Raw genomic sequence first — 16,858 nt, 5'->3', positions numbered from 1 at the left:
GAATTCATCCACTTTCAAAGAAAACTAGAAATGCAAAATATTTTAAAATGCTGGGAAATTGGAAAATGTTAGTGTCCAGAGGAACAAATCCAAGAAAATTAATGTGCAGTTATTGTTAGTACTTAGGAGAGCATGTTAACATTTATTACAAAGAGGTTCAGAGTACAATAGATATCTAACTGCAATTGGTGAGACAATACTTGAGTAGTTTGAAGGTGGCAGGGCAGATGGAGAGAGCAGTAACTAAAGTATACAATCTCCTTATTATCAGAGGTATAGAGTACAAGAACAAGGAGGTGATGTTTAAGTTGTACAAACGCTGTTAAATCTCAGTACAATTGTGGGTGCCACTTTATAGGCAAGATGTGAATGTATTGGAGAGGGTGCAGAAGTGATTTATAAGGATGGTTGCAGGATTGAGACACTTCAGTTCTAAGGATAGAGTGAAGAGGTTTGGTCTGTTCTCCTTGGAGAGAAGAAAGCTGAGAAGAGATTTGAATGAAGTTTTTGCAATCACGCGTGGGCTGGATAGTGTAGATAAGGAGAAGCTGTTCCTGCTTGTAATAGGAACAAGGATGAGAAGGCATAGATTCAAAGCAATATGCAAAAGAAGCAAAGGTGACGAAAGAAAACACACAAGTAGTCAGCATATGGAATGCACTGCCTGGAAGTGTGGTAGAAGCATGTTCATTTGAGGCACTCAAGAGAGCATTGGATGATTGCTTGAGTAGAAATAATGTGCAAGGGCACGGGGAAATGGCAGAAGATTGACACTAGGTAACAGAACTGATGCAGGCATGATGGGCCAGATGGCCAGCTTCTGGACTGTAAACTATTCTGCGATTGTGTGATTCAGAGTACTGTGTTCAGTCCCCTTAGGGGGAGTGCAACCAAATTGCATAGGGCTGATTGTTGGAACGAGAGGTTTGTTCTTATATTGACTATAATTTAGACAAATGATAAACAGTACATTCATTCTAAAATACTGGACAGAAGTTTACCGAGTGGGGGAGGGATGGTTTGGCTCCATGCCAGAAAGTTGGCAGCTAGCCAACAGACTCAATCAAACCTTCCCTACAGCCATGGTGCACTGCGAGTGGGCTCAGTTAGTACAGAGTAGGATTTCAACCCATCAATGGAACCAAGAACCACCCTCTAGAGCAGCTAGTCAATCCTGGCTAGCAGATCCAACATTCCCAACAGTACCAGAGCTTAGAAGTGGATAATGCTGAGACTGCATCCACTTCCAGGATGAATGCCCCAAAGAATCTCTAGACCCAATTTGCTTCCCACACTTTAAAAAATTTGTTAACAAAGAAACTGCCCACTCACACTCTTCTACTCGCCCAATTGTGTTACAGCATGGCCAAAGCAAGATTCGAGATTAGGATCAGTTGAACTTGTAAAAGGATCAATTGACCCTAGTTATTTATTAACAAACGGTGGGCAGGAGCCAATGCAGGAGAAGGTCACTTACAATAGCAATGAGGAAATAAAGGTAGCAGTGAAGCATTAGCATGCCCTTGGCCTCTCCACCCTTTCAGGGAGATAATTCCTCAAATTATCCAGCAGAGGGCAATCAAACCTGTGGCACAGAGTACTATAGAGCCATTCAGGATGATGATAAAATGCTGCTTTCCTCTCCTTCCCAACTCGCTTCATCCTGAGGTGTTTCATGAAGTGAAAGCTGCAGGTGGTGTGACCCTGTTTCCCTCTTCAACATCTCTTCCCCCGGCCCAAATCTCCCCTTTTGCTTTCATTCTTTCAGATTCCCCAACAACAGATGCTTGGACCACCTTAGCAGAGCCAGGGGATGGAGGAGAGAGATAGATAAACACTGCCAATGAAGAAGCATCATCACTTTATCCAAACTCACAGCCACTAGATCTGATACTTGCCCTGCATAAAATTTAGAGGCCAGGGTGGAGGGGGATGGATGTGTTGCATGTTTTATTGAGTTGCCAGTCACTAATGGGTTGACGTCAAGCCAGGAGAAGAGGGGAGTTATGTGCTAGCTCCCCACAGAGTGCAGGGACAGATGGGTTCCCGTACTGATGCTCATTGCATATTTGTCGCAGTCAGGTAATGGACATTAACAATGCTTCTTTTGTGCACCAATACATAGAAACAGATGGAACTGTAGTTATTGGGTTAGGAAGTATATGTTTTTGTGTATCTCTGTAAGGAAATGTGCATGGAGTGAATTTTAAAAGTCGACTCGTTCCTGCCTCCTGCCACACCCCCCATAACTCGGCCAAATGTGAAGGTTAACACCATAGGCAGGCACAGGGCATCCCAAAGAAGATACTTCCTTCCCGCTTTTTTTTCTGAGCTGTTATAGTTGTGGGCTTAGCCATCTTTCTTCCCTCTTCCCCCGGCCCAGTCACATATTGCAGCAGAGGCAGAATGGGGTCCTTACTGAGATTTATTTGGCAAATTAAAGGCCTCGGTAGACTAAGAGCGAGCAGACAACCTGATACCTTGTCTACCCACTGCAATATAAAGGTCTGCTCAGGGGTGGGTGAGATGTGTGGGCTGGCCATCCATTTTATTTTACCTGACTGCCACAATTGCCTCATTACATGGTGACTGAGCCCTCTCTTCTCATCGGCTGCATTCATTGCACCCTTCTTCAAAAAATATTATCATATCATAGAATAAGGTGCAGATAAAGGCCATTCAGCCCATCAAGTCAACACTGACCCTGCGAAGAGCATCCCATCCAGACCGCTCCCACCCCCCATCCCTCTATCCCCACATTTACCACAGCTAACTCACACATTCCTGGAAACTATGGGCAAATTAACATGACCAATCCACCTAACCTGTAAATTTTTGGACTGTGGGAGGAACCCCACGTAGACACAGGGAGAACATGCAAACTCTAGCCAGACAGTTGCCCAAGGCTGGAACTGAAGCCAGGTCCCTGGTGCTGTGAGGTAGTGGTGCTAACCACTGTGCCACTGCACCAAGTAAGGACAAATTCAGCAGTAACAGATCTGTCAATTTAACTTTGGTTGTGGTATAGGATTAATAGTCACATGGAACAATGTGGGTTAAGTAAGAAAAGTCAGTATGGATTTGTTTAAGAGAAAATCATTCCAACTAATTTGCTGGAGTTTTTTGAAAAGGTAACAGGAAGGGTTGATGAGGGTAATAGTGTTGATGCATTGCACATGGACTTGTGAAAAGGGTTTGATGCAGTGCCACACTATAGACTTGTGAAAAATATTTTAGCTCATGAAATGAAAGATAGAGTAGCAATATGGATAATCAAAATTCAGCTGAGTAACAGCAGTGTGATAGTGAGAAGGAATTTTTCAGTTAGACCAAGATTTGTAATGGAGTTCCCCAGGGTCAGTATTGGGACATTTGCTTTTCCTGATATGTATAAATGATTTAGATCTTGATGTGCAGGAGGCAATTTCAAAGTTTGTGGATGATACTAAACTTGGAAGCATTGTAAACTATGAGAAGGATAATCATGAACTAAAAAGGGACATTGATAATTTGGTGGAATGGGTGAAGAGATGGCAGATGAATGTCAATGCAAAGGAATGTGAGGTGATACAGTTTCATACACAAAATATGAAGACAGAGCAAAAAAATAGAATACTGTTCAAAAGGGTGTGAAGGATCGGGGAGATCTGGGAGTGTATATACATAAATCATTAAATTTGGCAGAGAGCAGTTAATAAAGTATACATTATTCTAGGCTTTATTAATAAGGGCACAGAGTACAAGAGCAGGAACTTACATGGCACACTGGTTAGACCCTAGCTGGAGTATTGTGTACAGTTCTGGGCACCAAACTTGAGGAAATATGTGATTGCATTGGAGACAGCGGAGAATAGTTTACAAGAAAGTTGCAGGGATGAGAAACTTCAGTTTTGAAGATAGAATGGTAAATTTGGAATGATTTTCTTTGGTAAGTAGAAGGGTAAGAGGAGATGCGCGCAAAGTTTTCAAAGTCCTGAAGAATCTGGGCAGAGTAGACAGAAAGAAATGGTTCCCATCACAAGAGAATTGAGAACTCGTGGGCACTGTTTACAGGTGCTTTGCAAAAGAAGAAAAGGTAAGATGAGAAAAAATCTTCTTCAAACAGCAAGTGGCACTGCCCAGAATTGTTATGGAGGCAGGTTCAACTGATGCATTCAAGAGGACATTATTTTGTTGTTTAAGTCAAAACAATGTGCAGGGTTATGGGGAAAAGGCAAGAGTTTGGAACAAAGGTAAAATGCTCGAAGAGCTGGTGCAGACATGATGAGCCAAATGGCCTTCTTCTCCACTGTAATAATTCTACGATCAGAACTGGTAAAAATAAACTTTACGAACCCAACAAACTCCTCCATCTATCCTCTTTTCCTAGAATACCACATGGACAAGCAAGAAGCAGCCAGTGGCTTAGCGTACCTTGGGAAATTGTGGTCAGCACCTAAGCAACCTAAAGTTACACCCATAAAACTCTTAAGGCTTGAGAGGGTAAATGGAGGATGTTTCCCCTGGCTGGGTAGATTAGTAGGGGTTCATTCTATTCTTTACTCCATCACAGCACTACCAGCAGTTATTTCCTAACCTAGCTATTCTTAACTTAATGGTTTACTCAGCCTTTTCAGATGGCAATTAAGAATCAAGCACAGTGGTGTGGCTCTGGAGTGACAAATAGGTCAGACCAATTAAAGATAACTAATTTCCTTCCCTAAAGGCCATTAAGTGGACTTGATGGACTTTAATGACAATACAGTAGTCACCATTATTGATAGTAATATTTTAATCTGGATTGAGTTATTAATCTAGTTTATATTAAAAAGTTGCCATGGTGAGATTAGACCACAGGTCAGTGTATTAGGTGTCTGGATTAAATAATACAGCAACCTAACCTTTATAATATTCAAATAAAAACAATATACTGTAGATGATGGAAATCTGAAAGAGACCCACAAAAAGCTGTAGAAACTTGGCAGCATTTGTGGAGAGAGAAACAAAGTCAACGTTCTGAGTCCGATATGACTTTTTCTCAGAACTCACAACTTCAGTACTTTATAATGCTGTCTTAGTTTCAAATGGAGGAGGTGGCCATTTTGGGGTGAAATGAAGATAAATTTCTTCACTCCAAGGCTTGTGGATCTTTGGAATTCTTTACCCCAGAGAGTTGTAGATGCTCAGTAGTTAAGTATATTCTAGACATTGAGATTGACAGATTTTTGGAATTAAGCAATAAGTGGGAAAGTGGAGTTGAGGTGGAAGATCAGCCATGATCATATTGAATACTAGAGCAGAATCAAAGGACCAAATCTTCTTCTCACTTTCCTTCTGTTTCTTAACATTCTTAAATTCCAGGAGTCAGCACAGCAAACCAGAGGCTGATTCCCGGATAACAAGGGCATTACACCCTATGCTTATGACTCCTCTCCACAACCCAACCACACATGGTCAGCATGTGTCTAAGTAAGTTGGCACGAGAAATGTCATCAAGCCAATGTTTGAAGGGCTGAAATAATGATTCTAGACCTCTATTATGCTCACCAGCATGGATGTTCGAAATGATAATTAATACATGTTCAGTTGTGCGAAAGGATCGAGGGTTTTGGAGAGAAGGCAGGAGAATGAGGTTGAGGAGCATATCAGGCCATGATCGAGCAAACTCAATGGGCCAAGTGGCCTAATTCTGCTACTATATCCTATGGTCTATTGTCCTTTGATGAGGTCAAAACTCATGTCTTATGGTCTTCAAATCAGTTGTACATGTACATTGGCATTACTATTGGTCTTTACTTTATACCTTTTTTAGTACAGGTTCCCTGTGCTTGCTGATCCTGTCAGCAAAACCAGAAGAGTGCACAAATGTTGTGGGTGTCATTTTGAAAGCAAAATGAGCAATGAGAAGCCAAATTTCACAGTCACCCTGTTCATGGAAGAAACAAAGAGATTTTTGTCAGGTGGGAAGGAGAGACCTGTTCTTTCATTATTTGCAGCTTGTCCTTTTTGATATCAAGTAAGATTTACATAGATCTCTTCTTAGGATCTATTGTCATTTGATCTGCAAAATAGAGCTGCACATATTGCTGAATAACTGCAATTCAGTGAAGTAATCCATAATTAACTGTTTGCCTTTCATTTTTCGTGAAAGGTGTTTGTCTTTTTTTACTTCTTTTGCTAGGTTTTCCTTTTATTTTTCTCTCTTTTGCTTCCGTTTCACTTTATTTTAACTGTTGCCACTCCTTTACTCATTTTTAATAACTCTGGAGCTACACCTTTAAAAAATACAGGCCTACAGTAGCAATTTCAGCTGCTAAGGAATTATGACATCATAGAGTTTATCCTACTTTCACACTGACAAAATGACAGAACCAACCAAACAACCTCTACAAACAGGCAAGCTTACTTAGTCTTGGAAATTATTACTTAAAAGTTGAATATTCAAACAGGAGTGGTCTGCTTTTAAGCTGGAAGCTCTTTGTACCTGACTGCTCCTTTAATGGAGAACAGGCAGACAGTTTTTTTCGTAAAGAAGGCAGAGTTTTTAGCTTGACAGAAGACATATTTTAAGAAGAAGAGGCTACATCTGCCCCCTGGATGGTTAATCTGTAGCTCTTGCCTCATGAAAATTGCTTCTGTTCATTTTCTATGCATTGAAGTTCAGGTCTGTCAGCACACTGATCTTCAGTGAGGTTTCTAAATGTCTACCACCAAGAACTTGAATTCTTTAAAAGCAGCCATTACTGCTTACCACCGTGCTACCACCATGATCTGCCATCAATATGTGGGCTTTTGTCTCCAGCAGGCATTTGTACCTGAAGAAGTAATACTTATTGTAGCTCTTAAAGCATAAGAACTGGATATGAGTGAAGTAATACTGAAAGATTTGGTAGACATTTATTATGGCATGTGCATATATTACAGCTACAGGCACTTCTGTACCTTGTTTAATACTCTGCAATTCAGTCACGAATAGTAACACACTTTCATCAGTGTGTCATGCTTCAAACCCCAGATAAGATGGAAACAAAGACATTAATACCCTCAACTCACATGCTTTGATAGAGTGATGACATTGTAAACTGTACATTGCATTCTAACTGTGGTACATAACACAACATACACTACCATCTCATGTACATATCTGTCAGTGTGTATGCTAAGGTATAGTGTGTATATCTGGATTTTGAATAGTTTTCTTTTTAAAAGTTACACAAATTGTCACTTGGAGATAGCAAGAACTGCAGGTGCTGAAGTCAGAGATAACACAGTGTGGAGCTGGAGGAACACAGCAGGTCAGGCAGCATCAGAACAGCAGAAAAGTTAATGTTTCGGGTCCAGACCCTTCTTCAGAAAACCTGAAACATCAGCTTTCCTGCTCATAAAAAATTGTCACTTGCCTGTTTTTGACAATGAAAAGATAGAAGAGTTAAAACACTTTTTTAAACATGCGGTCTTTGGTTAGTGGTTAGTTGAGAAAAGGACTGGGAACCTTTCCTATCTTTTCTACCCTGTCCATGGTAGAAGAAAAATATGAAAGTAGTTTTTTGGTATGCTTGTCATTGGCTCTTGGTCCTAAGACTTCTTGCTTTAAAAGTATAGAATCCCATTTGAACGGTCCATAATCACTTCCCAATAGTCATAGCCTTGCTATGTATAATTGATTGGCAGTCTGATTCAAGAAAACCATGAAGAGATGAATATGCATTGCAGAAGCAAGTACACAAATATGACAATACTGTATTGGACCTGAGGAACTGTTGTTCTGCACACTGCTTGCAAATACTTGTCCTAGAAGTAAAAGAAATGGGATGAAAAGAAGCAGCAATTTGGTGCAACAGGACGCATGTCCGACAGGATTAAATATTTACCAAAACAGATGGGGCCTTGGTTTAATATCTTATCCAAAAGGTAGCACCTATGACAGCCTTGATTTTGCTGTGAAGTTCTACAGCAAACTAGAACACAGAAAGGTGTGATCGCAATAGTGCTTCCAACTGTGCCACAAATGACACAGCCAACTTGGCAGTAAGTTAGTGCTGCACAAATCATATAATTTTAGCTCTAAAGCAAGTTTGAATAGGCTGCCTGTTGTTTTCTTTGGAACAGAGGAGACACAGAGAAGATTCAATTGAAATCTGTAAAGTTATGGAGTGCTTAGACAAAGTGGATAGAAGGAACTTATTTCCCTCAACAGCAAGGTCAATAACTAGGCAAAGATGTAGTTAATTGGTAAAAAGAGTATATGAGAGTTTATAAGAATGTATTTCAGCCAGAGGGCAGTGGGGGTCAGGAACTCACCGAATGAAAGGGTGGTAGAAACTAAAAACCTTCATGATATTTAAAAAGTGCATGGATATTGGAAACTACAAGTGTACAAATAAAGAGCTGGAAAATGGAATGATGTTTTTAAAATCTTTTACTGTTAGCACAGGCACAATGGACCAAATCACCTCCTACAATGTTTTGTGTTCTGATTTGTTTGGCAGACCAAATGCAATCAACTGTCTTATGGGCTTTAACTAGCTATTTGTGTTGTATTTTACATTCCAATATTAGCATTTGAGTGAACATTATCTCCAGGTCCCAAAACCAGACTTGATTGAATCAAAATTGCTTCACTGATATTGTAAAAGCCTGGTCAAGACAACAGGAATATTTTGCTTCATACATTGTGTACACTGCTTTTTCCTTAAATACTTCTTTGTTGCTTCAGTAATTTTTTCCAAATTTTAATATTTCCTTAATTTGGTTTCGATTGAATGATTGCATGATGATACTAGTAACTTCATATAATTCTATTTCCTCTTCTCAGAGAGACATTACTTAAAATTGCTCAACTGCAGATGCAAATTCTCTCAGTTGTGACACATTTGACATTGAAGTAATCAAAGAGAGGCTGATGCTGAGTTTCATTGCTGAATTAGTTGAAATCTAATCACTAAGGTTACGCAGCGTCTTAGTCAGGCTGCAAAAATATAAACATTATATGCTGATATCTTAAGGCAGTTCATGAGGCTAATCTCTTGTCTGTTGAATTGGCTATAAATAATTGATAATCTAGAAGTCTTCAGAATGGATAAGAAGGGTCTCACTTGGGATTAGGTGGAAGTATGGACTTCACTTAGCACTATAGTGTCATATAGTCATAGATATACAGCATGGAAACAGATCCTTTGGTCCAACTCATCCATGTCAACCAGATATCCTAAATTAAGCTAGACCCATTTGCCAGCATTTGGCCCATATCCATCTAAACCTTTCCTATTCATATAGCCATCCAGATGCCTTTTAAATGTAGGAATTGTACCTGCCTCCACTACTTCATGTGGCAGCTCATTCCATACACACACCACCCTCTACATGAAAAAGTTACCCCTTAGGTTTCTTTTAAATATTTCCCAACTCACCTTAAACTTATGCCCTGGAGTTTTCGACTGCCCTACTCTGGGGAAAGACCTTGGCTGTTCACCCTACCCATGCCCGTCATGACTTTATAAACCTCTATAAGGTCATCCATCAGTGTCCAATACTCCAGGGAAAATAGCCCCAGCCTAATCAGCCTCTCCCTATAAGCTCAAACCATCCACCCCTGGCAATCTTTGTAAATGTTTTCTGAACCCTTTCAAGTTTAACAACATCTTTCCTACTGCTGGGAGACCCAGAATTGAATAGAGTATTCCAAAAGTGGCCCAACCAATGTCCTGTACAGCTGCAACATGACATCCTATACTAAATATAGTGACCAATAAAGGCAAGCATACCAAATGCCTTCTTCCCTATCCTATCTACCTGCAACTCCACTTTCAAGGAACTATGAACCTGTACTTCAAGATCTTTATTCAGCAACACTCCCCAGGACCTTACCATTAAGTGTATAAGTCCTACCCTGATTTGCCTTTCCAAAATTCATCACCTCACATTTAACTAAATTAACTTCCATCTGCCACTCCTTGGCCCATCGACCCATCTAACCAAGATCCCATTGTATTCTGAGGTAGTTATCTTGGCTGTCCAGTACGCCACCAATTTTGGTGTGATCTGCAAACTTACTAACCATACCTCCTATGTTCACATCGAAATCATTGATATAAATGACAAAAAGGCATAACCCAAAATAGTGCATTTAGATGTGCTGAGGCAGCAAAGCAAGGGGTTGTAAAGACACATTAAGATACATATCAGAAGCATCTCTTTTCACAGGAGTAGATCAATAGCTGGAACAGAATGTTAAGAAGATGGTTGAGGACACTGGATTCAATAAGAAACAGGTACTAAGCTAGGAAGATTGTCTGGTTAATATTGTGCAAGGAAAGACCCAAATGATGTGACATACTTTCTTCATGCAAAGCTATCTTGTAACTAATAACCACCATAAGACTGGTGTTATGACTTACTGGAGATAGGGTACTGTAAATCAAGTCTCGTTAATCCCAGAGTCATACCAAATCTTATTTTTTTTAATATGTTACACACAGCACCCAATTTATCGGACATTCAGACCAAGGTTGATAAATAAACACAGCCCATATTTATGTACTAAACATAAATTATTATTTATTAGAAATAATTAGACAAAAGCTACAGGTAAACAGACATAAACGATGGGCATATAACACTGCTAAGTAAAACTCTTAACTCCTTATATTGCATGTGCACATGCACACATGCGCCGGCACACATACACACACACGCCAAATATGGAAAATACATTATTGGTGGAGGTTAGAAAAAGTTGGAAATTTAGTTCAGTAGTCTTTGCTTCTCAGTTCTGATGCTGAAATGATACATCTTCAGCTAACCAGGCCCTTAATGTTCAGCTGTATTTAGAAACTTCCACTGGTTTGTAAGAAGTACAGAACTGTTTCACTTGGAAAATATCTCTGACTTATCAATTCAAACTCACAGCAACTTCTGCAAGAAAAGTAACCAGTTTTCATAGAATCCCTACAGTGTAGAAGCAGGCCATCCAGCCCATCAAATAAACACCAACCCTCCAAAGAACATCCCACCCTATCCTTGCATCCCTGCATTTCCCATGGCTAATCCACTTAGCCTACGCACATTCCTGGATACTGTGGGCAATTTAGCGTGGCCTATCTACCTAACCTGGATATCTTTGGACTGTGGGAAGAAAACAGGGCACCCAGAAGAAACCCACGCAGACTCAGGGAGAATGGGCATTTTCCACACAGACAGTCACCTGAGGCTAGAATTGAACTTGGGTCCCTGACACTATGAGGCAGCAGTGCTAACCACTGCGCCACCCAAAAATAAACATTGCAAACTTAAAGTTCCTTCAAGGCAACGGTGTGGGCGCACAACTCTGGCTGTGGTGGGATTTTAAACATTTTTAAACTGATTTTTCTTTTCCTGCAGAAAACTGGCAGCTTCTGGTGGAGAAAACAACTGCACACCTTTCTCTGTCTTTTTCTCTCTCTGTCTGTAACTTGTTTCCTGCTCCAAGCTGCTCAGGTAGTAAGAACCAATCAGCTTGACCTGTAAACAACTCCTCAGCTCCTGAACATCTGCACATTGCAGGAACCCACAGCCACAAAAACAAAGTTCACAATCTGTATCAAAGTCTTTGTTGTGAAATCATGCAGCCATCCTGTTAAATCCCTGGTTATAAAAACAATTCCTTCCCATTGCAGTCCACAGTTTTTAAACACACAAAAAAGAAGACACAGTTTCTTCACCTTCTTCAAAATTGAGATTACTAAAAGCTATTTTCCTTTAATTGTTTTTACAAAATTTTTATATATTCGAGAGGACCACATCATTACTTCACACCAATGTATTTTTGTACATGTTCTGTCTCAACGTAACTTTCAAACAATGCCCCTGGACATGGGTCAGCTAATGAGGGACTGCTACTGCTTTTCTTTGCCTTGAACAGATCTCTATTTTTAAAAGAATTACACATTTTTGTCAAAACATTTTTGTTCCTGCTCTCATCAGGATTTTTTGCAAGAATTACCAAGCTAAAGGGAAAACTATTGTACTTTTTTACATTTATACTCTATGAAAGGACAGAACTGATTGGTTGGCAAGTGGACTCTGACTGGTGGGGATATTACCACGGAGAATGCACCAGTTATCAATGACTGATAGTTAATTATTGAGCTCAGTTTAAATTTTAGACCAGGCAAGTCAACTCTGTTTGGTCAACTTTCTCACAAATGTCCACATCATTCAGTATCTGAAGAAATTCCACCTTCGGGCCCCAATCAGATCTACAATGATCTTATTGAATCAAGAAGCAGGTTTGATGGGCCAAATAGCCTACTTCTGTTTCTATTTCTTATAAGCTAATGTGGAGCCTAAAAATGGTGGTTAAGCATGCAGTGAGAAAGATCCTTATTAAAATGAGTTAAATTGCTATACAGTAATGCACACAGTGTCCATAATAAAACATGAGTTAGGTGGACCCACACAAAGTAGGGTTTACATGTTCTGAGGAAAGGTCGCTGGACCCAAAAGGTTAACTTTAATTCTCTCCACAGATGCTGCCAGACCTGCTGAGTTTTTCAAGCAATTTCTATTTTTGTTTCTATTTAGGGTTTACTTGAGATGGCTTGAAAAAGACCAGGACTGGAGAGTTATTCAAAGTGACTGAAGTTGGAAAGTGGTGTTCCACAAGGATCAGTGTTGGGGAAACTGTTGTGGTCACAATTTTCGGAAATGATTTAGACTCTTGACTGAAAAAACTCACTTTCTAAATTTGCAGATGACACCAAACCAGGGGATCAAACCAAGTGGGGAGGGGATAATTAATGCGGAGGAGGACTTCATCAATTTACAGGCGGAAATGACTGAACTTGTAGAATGAACAAACAATTGGAAAATGTAGTTCAATACAGGTAAATGTGCTCAGTGTATGCTGGAAAGAAGTGAAGGGAGCACACATTATTTAGAAGTTGCAAGGCTAGCTAGGATAGAGGAACAAAGAAATCTCAGAGGGCAAATACATCAATTATTAAAAGTTGTGTCACAGGTTTGCAAGTCCATTTAAAAAATCTAACCAAGCACTAGATTTTATTCACGGAGGTATGCCATTGAAAAATAGTGAGATTGAAGCTTAGTAGACGACACTTATAGTACTCTAAAGTCGAATGAGTTTGCTTCCAGCAGGGTGCTTTGTCTGATGCAGCATTATTATATTATCTCCTGCAGCATAGGAAACTGGGCACAGAAACCGTGGAATTAAGAATACAACATTTATTGCAGCTAACTATTACATGCAGACATTATTTTCATCAGACACACAAGTATATTGGCTAACCTTAAACTATTAGATTACGAAGGCAAATAGCATATTTCCACGAGAGTGTCATGTTTCAAGTTATCTGAGGTAAGATAGATTATGAGGCCTTTATACACCTCAGATCATTGCTGTGATATAGTGATGATATTATGGACATGACTCTTAAAGATATACTGAGATACCAACAGTGAGGTGTAACACACCATCCCACTTCAGCAAAAGGTAAAAACTTATCCCAAACAGATAAACCTGGTTGTACATTGGCAGAAGTTATTGCCTCAATAATTATACAATGAGGTAAAACAGGTTTACAAGACTAACATGTCAAACATCAATATAATCCTTTGGAGGTTTGACAAATTGTCTTGTTTGGTGATCATATGTCACCCTAGAAAGGTATGTTTTATTCTCTGTTGCTCTTGTTTGACAGCTTGATTTTCATGCTACTGATTGATGTCACTGAACATTATAACTGCACAATCATCATCATTGGAGTGCTCTTCCTCACCCTCTGCAAGCATGTTTGGTAAGCCATACAGTGGTCCACACTGTTTTCTCTTCTGTCACAATGTAGTACCATGATCAGTCATGACTTTGTTTGAGTTGATACTTTCAAGATCTTTGCTAGTATCCAAGTATTTGGATTTAGACTTCCAACTCACACTCTCTGTCAAGTTCATAGTTTTGGTGGTTCTCTACCTGATCATTCATCATGTATCTCTTTCATTCTGCTGCGTTTCTGAAGAAGAATGTCTTGTGTCTCAGAGTGATTAGAGAATTAGTTGCAGGAAAAGATCTTTCATACTTGCCTTCTGAACATAAGTTATGCTGGGGATGGTAATCCCTTCTTTATTACTTTTGTGCAAAAGTGCAGCAATGCAATACAAACATCTTGTTTTGTTGCTTATACTTAAATTATCATTGGTTTGACTGTATTCTGCTAGACCATTTAAGCATGGATAATGAGATAATATGACATGGTTCACTTAGTACACCTGTCTTAAAACAGTCTGCCAGCATAATGCGGTCCATTGTCTGAGTTGTCCATTCTGGGATAACAAATAGACTGAAAATAGCACTCATTGTGTCAGTGATAGTCATGCTTATGATGTTAAGTTATCAAACGATTAGAATTTTTTAGAATTCCTCAGAAGGATGTAATCCACGCAATGTGAATGCTAACATCTAAATCATGGGTGGAGCATTGTGTGGTTGCAGAGGCTCCACCATTCTTGCTTAGGACTGGACTGAGATGATCTAAAACCAACTTGTTATAAATTACTGGTCATCGGTATAAACTACAAGTACTCATGATCACATTAAATCCTCTGGCACGCCAGTTTGTTTTCCCCCAGAATGACCCCATAACTTCTTTATTTTTCAAAACTGCAATGTAAGTTTACCAAGTATTTTCAAAGGCCTTTCAGCCATGTTAGTAACACTCCTATCTCAGATTCAGAAAATTTTGGACTCAAGTTCCGCTTCAAGTTGAGTGCAAAAATCAAGATTAGCACTGCAGTACAGTACTGAGGTACAGTTTCACTGTTGTAGGTGGTTGTCTTTCAGATGAAATGTTAAACTGAGGCACCAACTTCCCACTCAGGTAGAAATTTTTAAAAAGTTGGGAGTTACGTGAGGGTGTCGTCAATCAACATTTTAAGAACGGATGATCTGGTTACTATGGCATTGCCATTTACTAGCTACTACATTTCCTACATTATCACCATGACCATGCATCGAAAAGTTGTCTACTGTCTGTAAACCCCTTTAGAACATACAGAGTTTATGGAAGGCATTATGCAATTGAAATTTTAATAGTGTCATAGAGTCATACAGCACAGAAAGAGATCCTTCAGTCCAACTTGTCCATGCCAACCAGGTTTCCTAAACTGAACTAGTCCCACTTGCCTGTGTTTGGTCCATATACCACTAAACCTGCACCTGCCCAAATGTCTCTTACATGTTGTAATAGTACTCAATTTAACCACTTTTCCTTGGCAGTTTGTTCCATACACGCACCACTCTCTATGTGAAAAAGTTGCCCCTTGGGTCCCTTTTAAATCTTTCCATTCTAACTGTAAACATGTGCCCTCTAGTTTTGGACTCCCTACCCTGTGTAAAACACTTTGGCTGTTCACCTTACCTCTGACTCACATCATTTTGTAAACCTCAATAAAGTCACCCCTCAGCCTTTTACGCTCAAGGGAAAGATGTTCCAGCCTATCTATCCTCTCCTAATAACTCAAACGATCCAGTCTCAGTAACATCCTTATATATCTTTTGTGCACCCTTTTCAGCTTAATGACATCCTTCCTATAGCAGGGTGACCAGATAAATCCTTACTAAATAAATATCATTCCTAAGGTGCCCATCAAAATTAATATCTAAATAAAATCTGACTAGTGCTATGTATTGTGAAGTACATCTTTGCTTCATATAAAATTCACCTAAAGATGGATTCTTATGACTTCTGACACCAATTAATCAGGATCAGAAAAATAACTTATCTTTAATCACATTGCTACCAACACAATACGCTACAGTACAAGGTACAACTATGTTACTTACGTAGATGAACAGAAGTACCATCACTTTAACATATTAACTTTTTGATATGATTCAATTCTGACATTCAGTAGATGTGCTATATACAGTTATATCTTGTTTTAATGGAGCAAAAAAATAATCTAATTCATTTGTAGAGGTATCAATCCCACAGAAGAGGTTATTGTGCAAAATCAAAGTACATAATTTTGTGGCTATATACTGCATCTATTAGGAATTGGTTGGCAAACAGGAAACAGAGATGAGGAAAAAATGGATGAGTTTCAGAGTGGAATGTAATGACGGGTTTTGTATCACAGGGATCAGTGCTGTTCATAATATAAACAGTTTGAATGAGAGAATAAAGTGCAATATTTCAAAGTTTGCTTATGGCACAAAATAAATAGGAGTGTGAATGGTGAAGAAGATGTAAGGAGTCTGCGGGAAAATTTGGACAAGTTGAGTGAGTGAACAAAAACATGGCAGATGCCACAAAATGTGGATAGAAGTGATGTTGTTCACTTCAGTAGGAAAATCAGAATGGCAGAGTATTATTTAAATATGATAGATTGGAAAAGGTGGATACACAAAGGTACTTGGGTATTCTTGTACACCAGTCATTGAAAGTAAGCATGCAGGTGCAGCAAGCCATTAGGAAGGAAAATGGCATGTTGGCTTTCATTGCAAGAAGTTTTGAGTACAGGAGCAAGGCACTCTTCTTATTACAGCTCTGTGTGATGTTTGTGAGACCACATCTGGAGTACTGTGTGCAGTTTTGGTCTTCTAAAAAGGATAGATATACTTTCCACAGAGAGCAATGCACTTACAGTGAATGTTCATCAGACCAATTACTGGGACAGCAGGTTTGTCGTATGTGGACAGATTAGGTTAACTGGGCCTGTATTTATTGAAGTTCAGGAGAATGGGAGTGGGTTTCATCGAACCATGCAGAGGTCTGACAGGGCTGGTCAGACTGGAAATAGGGATAACGTTTCCTCTGGCTGGGAAGTCAAGAACAAGTGCTCACAGTTCAGGATATGCGATAGGTGCTTTCAGGCTAAGATGAGG

The sequence above is a fragment of the Rhincodon typus genome, chromosome 2 (assembly GCF_021869965.1).
Source record: "Rhincodon typus isolate 14 chromosome 2, sRhiTyp1.1, whole genome shotgun sequence".
NCBI lineage: Eukaryota > Metazoa > Chordata > Chondrichthyes > Orectolobiformes > Rhincodontidae > Rhincodon > Rhincodon typus.
The sequence above is the reverse complement of the archived record's forward strand: the minus strand, read 5'-3'. Positions refer to the sequence as shown.